The following is a 5,558-nucleotide window of genomic DNA, read 5'->3' on the forward strand; positions in this document are numbered from 1 at the left end:
CATAGCACAAACACATAGCATCCCAGCATCAAAATTTGGTCTGACCTGGTTCCCCCATGCGCTACTGTCGTGCCCTCGAAACTTCATCACCCCCACAAGACTTCGCTGACGCAAAATAGCCCCTATTGTTTTCCACCTGCGCTGCATGTTTCGTCCACCGAAAACTCACAACACTGTATCTCAACAAAGGCCACTAGCGTTCTGCTTCTATCACTGCAACCATCCATTGTCGCAAAGCATAGAATAGCCACCCGTACTGCCTCCAAGACAGCACTCAAAATCATCTTCGTCGACAATCTTGACTTCCCAGCCGAGCCCACTTGAATCGGCTGTTGAATCTGTCACCTAGACAGTTCTTCATCATGTGCAGACTCTTCAGACACACCCCTACGGTACTGCCTCTTCGATACTGCCTCCTCTATGATTTGAGACATACCCCCACGGTACTGTCTCCTCTATGATGCTTCCCCTCCAAAGCAACACACCAAACTAAGTCCATCTAGTTCAGCTCCTCAACCAAATCCCTCAATGACTTGGTTGCCGAATTCTTCACCTCAATCTGTCCTCTTCGTCAAGGTGCCTCGAATTCCCGATACCACAAGTATTACATTGCAATACTGCATACTTGTCCATTGTACCACAATCAACTCTTCCTGCCGAATTCATCTCAGCCTATGCCAGACTGCCGCAATCCATCGCTGTTGAATTCTATGCAGTATGTTTCTCGTTGGTGCATCCTCACACCTAGAGTTAAACCATGATCTCTCCATCATCATAGGTATGAAACTCTCCCATCTTGGTCCCAACATGACTAGAGCCCATCTCTGCCATTGTTCTGTCTTCTTCACCCTGCATTGTCCATCATCAAGGTCTCCCCGTTGAAGACACCAATTCTGCCTCCCCCAAGGCAGTAAAGTCACCAAAATCTTCGCAACTTTGTCTTGCCATTCGACCAAGTCTTCATCAACTTCGTCATTGGATTTTGCTTCCCACACCCTAACCATTCCTTCGTCAAGATGATGCACAAAAATCCCCCAAGTTCTGCCCCCACAAGGCAGTAAGCAGGGCCAGACAGCATCCTCACCGATATACTGGCCCATGACGACTGAATTCTATCTCGGTCATCAAGCAAACACATAAGATTTGCACATGTCACATCCCTAACACCATCTTCCACACTGACAGCATCAAGGTTTCCCTTTGTTGGGCAACCATCCCATACAAAGTAATTTTCCATTGCAAGAGAAAATTAGTGTAAATTCAGTTTTGAACCCTTACCAATTTGCCTTCTCGTCTGACCTTCCATCATCAGCAGCAAGTTTGGGCTCTCTCCCACTGAATTGCCCCTTCTCTTTCGTCTCACCCTTCCCTTTTAGGTTTCGACGAAAATTTTAGAAACTCCCAGCAATCCCATCGCTGGCACTTGTTCTCTCGTCTGCCATTCCATTGACATTTCAATGGCCGAATCAGCATCCACTTTGATCTGATCCCATGTCATTACTTTGCGTTACCCACAAATTCGTTAAGCCACCCCACTCTGCAAGTCTTTGAACATCAATCCTGCCCAAAATCCGCTCGCAAGTTTTCCTCAGAATGGCTTCCAGCAAATCAGCCCTTCGATCTGCCCCACAGAACCCTTTAGCATCTGTGCTACGAAACAGCCCATCGTTTCGTCATGAACGCAAACTGCGCTCTATCCTCAAGTTTCTGCCAGTCCATCAGCAGCAACAATGTTTCTCCCAAATCAGTCTCATCGATTGGTCTTAGAGAATCAACAGCATTCTCATCGCTGATCATTGCACTGAAATTTGCCTCTCCATCGGCATAAGTTGTAGCCCTCCCAAATCAGTCCGTTGATTTGGCCGCAGAATCATTCTCACTGTTCTGCCAAGAAAGCAACCATGCTCTGATACCAGTTGTCACGGGGTAATTTTTCGCTACGCGAATAAACCCGTGCGGCAGCCTAGTCCCTCGCTAGACTCAGCCTTCCCTCGTTTATCCACTCGTGTTTGCCTATTAACTAAGTGTTTCCCTCACCCGAGAGGTTTCCCCACTTTCCCATGTTAAAGACAAGCGGAATACACAAGTAGAATTGCTCTTAACCAAGCACACTGAGATTACAAGAATACCTCTCAACCTTTATTTATCTCATTAACAAAGGATTACACAACGTGTGCTATGCACAGAATTCGCATGCTACACCAACAAGTTTACATACGTTATTTCCTCTCTATGCATTCTATTCTCTATGTATTCACCCTATACAACAAAGAATTACCATCACCATTTATAGCCAAGTATGTGAGCTACAGGGCACCTCCATGATCCCCATATTTCAGGACATAATAGGTACTTACTCCCCCATGATCCCCATGATCATTTGTGGCTCACCCATATCCCCATTTCTAGGATATAGTGGAGAACTTCCTCCCCCCATGTGCTTCATGATTTCAGCAACTTGGAAACACCCCAGTTATGCTCCCACTTTCTGCATGCTTGCCTGGCAGCTCCATCTGCCAGCCCTAGCTTCATCTGCTGCTGAATCACCCACATGCCTTGGACAGTCCCTCGTCCAAGTTTTAGATCTTGCTAAGTCAAGCCCCTGACTTACGCAAGCTCTTGTGCGCTGCTAAGCGCGCACCCTGGGTACGGTCGCCAAATACTGCGATGCCAAATCCGCATCTGCGTGCAGACCCCCATGTCTGCGCTGCCGAATGCACATCTACGTGCAGGCTGTCCAATCTTGCACTGCCCCATTCGCTTCTGCGTGCAGGCCCTAAATCCTGCGCTGCCGAATTCACAACTGCGTGCAGGCCCCAATTCCTTCGCTGCCGAATTCGCAACTGCATGCAGGCCCCAAATTCCTGCGCTGCCGAATTCGCATCTGCGTGCAGGCCCCAATTCCTTCGCTGCCGAATTCGCATCTGCGCGCAAGCTCCCAGTGTCTGCGCTGCTGAATTCCTTGACAGCCCCAATTCTCGTCCGCCCATATCCCAGACGAGTTTTCCTGTCTCGCTTGGACATTCCATCGCCAAGCCCATAGACATCACCAATCCGTGCTGCCGCATTCCTCGACAGCCCCAGTCCTCGCCAGCCTATGCCCCTGACGAGTTTCCTTGTCTGGCTTGAACATTCCATCGCCAAGCCCATGTTTGTCAACATCCTGCGCTACCCCGCATTTCTCGACAGCCCCAGTTCTCGCCAGCCTATGCCACTGACGAGTCTTCCATTCTGGCTTGGACATTCCATCGTCAAGCCTAGCATTCTGTGCTGCCGATGTTTCCTTTGACAAACTTACAGCCGCATAAATCTGCGCTGCTAATATATCCCATCGTTGGCATGGCTGCCAGCACCCTTAGGCCTGGTATTGGACAGCATGCCTTAGGTGTGCACCCCGTGCACATTTAACACTGTAACAAACCACCCCCACCAAAAGAACCCGACGCCCTCGTCGGACAGATTTGAAGTACCCTTTGCTCCGCATCTGTTCCTTGTCACCCTCCATGTACGTCCCCATGAAGTCTCTCTCTGGCTTCGTCCACATTCAACAACAATTCTATCCACCGAATTTCATCAACCTGTTTCAAAGCCAAACTGTGACACGTTCTGTTTTTGGCTCGTTGGTTTTCCACAAATGTTAAACCCATTATACTTGCAAGCATGTTTTCGCAAAGTTTGGATGCTCCATCTAGCACCCGAGGAATCTGTCCCTTCCTTCACAAAATACAACCATACAAAACCCCCGCCAAAGAATCATAAGAACTCCCATATGAACCCATCATTCCTCAACTGTTTCATATTTCACCTGCAATTAACCAAAATGAGACACTGCAGTTGGCTCTAGTACCAACTCCATCCTTTGATCAACTCCATCTCATGTCGAAGTGTTTCGGCAAGGTCCTCAGTCCATCTGCAACCTACCATAGCACAAACACATAGCATCCCAGCATCAAAATTTGGTCTGACCTGGTTCCCCCATGCGCTACTGTCGTGCCCTCGAAACTTCATCACCCCCACAAGACTTCGCTGACGCAAAATAGCCCCTATTGTTTTCCACCTGCGCTGCATGTTTCGTCCACCGAAAACTCACAACACTGTATCTCAACAAAGGCCACTAGCGTTCTGCTTCTATCACTGCAACCATCCATTGTCGCAAAGCATAGAATAGCCACCCGTACTGCCTCCAAGACAGCACTCAAAATCATCTTCGTCGACAATCTTGACTTCCCAGCCGAGCCCACTTGAATCGGCTGTTGAATCTGTCACCTAGACAGTTCTTCATCATGTGCAGACTCTTCAGACACACCCCTACGGTACTGCCTCTTCGATACTGCCTCCTCTATGATTTGAGACATACCCCCACGGTACTGTCTCCTCTATGATGCTTCCCCTCCAAAGCAACACACCAAACTAAGTCCATCTAGTTCAGCTCCTCAACCAAATCCCTCAATGACTTGGTTGCCGAATTCTTCACCTCAATCTGTCCTCTTCGTCAAGGTGCCTCGAATTCCCGATACCACAAGTATTACATTGCAATACTGCATACTTGTCCATTGTACCACAATCAACTCTTCCTGCCGAATTCATCTCAGCCTATGCCAGACTGCCGCAATCCATCGCTGTTGAATTCTATGCAGTATGTTTCTCGTTGGTGCATCCTCACACCTAGAGTTAAACCATGATCTCTCCATCATCATAGGTATGAAACTCTCCCATCTTGGTCCCAACATGACTAGAGCCCATCTCTGCCATTGTTCTGTCTTCTTCACCCTGCATTGTCCATCATCAAGGTCTCCCCGTTGAAGACACCAATTCTGCCTCCCCCAAGGCAGTAAAGTCACCAAAATCTTCGCAACTTTGTCTTGCCATTCGACCAAGTCTTCATCAACTTCGTCATTGGATTTTGCTTCCCACACCCTAACCATTCCTTCGTCAAGATGATGCACAAAAATCCCCCAAGTTCTGCCCCCACAAGGCAGCAAGCAGGGCCAGACAACATCCTCGCCGATATGCTGGCCCATGACGACTGAATTCTATCTCGGTCATCAAGCAAACACATAAGATTTGCACATGTCACATCCCCAACACCATCTTCCACACTGACAGCATCAAGGTTTCCCTTTGTTGGGCAACCATCCCATACAAAGTAATTTTCCATTGCAAGAGATAATTAGTGTAAATTCAGTTTTGAACCCTTACCAATTTGCCTTCTCGTCTGACCTTCCATCATCAGCAGCAAGTTTGGGCTCTCTCCCACTGAATTGCCCCTTCTCTTTCGTCTCACCCTTCCCTTTTAGGTTTCGACTAAAACTTAGAAACTCCCAGCAATCCCATCGCTGGCACTTGTTCTCTAGTCTGCCATTCCATTGACATTTCAATGGCCGAATCAGCATCCACTTTGATCTGATCCCTTGTCATTACTTTGCGTTACCCACAAATTCATTAAGCCACCCAACTCTGCAAGTCTTTGAACATCAACCCTGCCCAAAATTCGCTCGCAAGTTTTCCTCAGAATGGCTTCCAGCAAATCAGCCCTTCGATCTGCCCCACAGAACCCT

The 5,558-nt window shown here is 48.1% G+C and overlaps 1 protein-coding gene across 1 annotated transcript in view; it reads right to left on the reverse strand.

The window, feature by feature from the left end:
• The window catches only part of LOC105117967 (uncharacterized), a 7,049-nt gene extending 1,888 nt beyond the window's left edge, over positions 1 to 5,161 (reverse strand). Inside the window, exons 1-2 of the mRNA XM_011015790.1 lie at positions 4,335 to 5,161; positions 1 to 450 (exon numbers count right to left, since the gene is read on the reverse strand). The exon at positions 1 to 450 is cut by the window's left edge and continues 1,888 nt beyond it. The gene's annotated coding sequence lies outside the window, so the exon portion shown is untranslated. The remainder of the gene's footprint in view (positions 451 to 4,334) is intronic.
• Positions 5,162 to 5,558: the final 397 nt, after the last annotated feature.

This window comes from Populus euphratica, unplaced genomic scaffold (genome assembly GCF_000495115.2).
Source record: "Populus euphratica unplaced genomic scaffold, PopEup_1.0 scaffold1612.1, whole genome shotgun sequence".
Taxonomy (NCBI): domain Eukaryota; kingdom Viridiplantae; phylum Streptophyta; class Magnoliopsida; order Malpighiales; family Salicaceae; genus Populus; species Populus euphratica.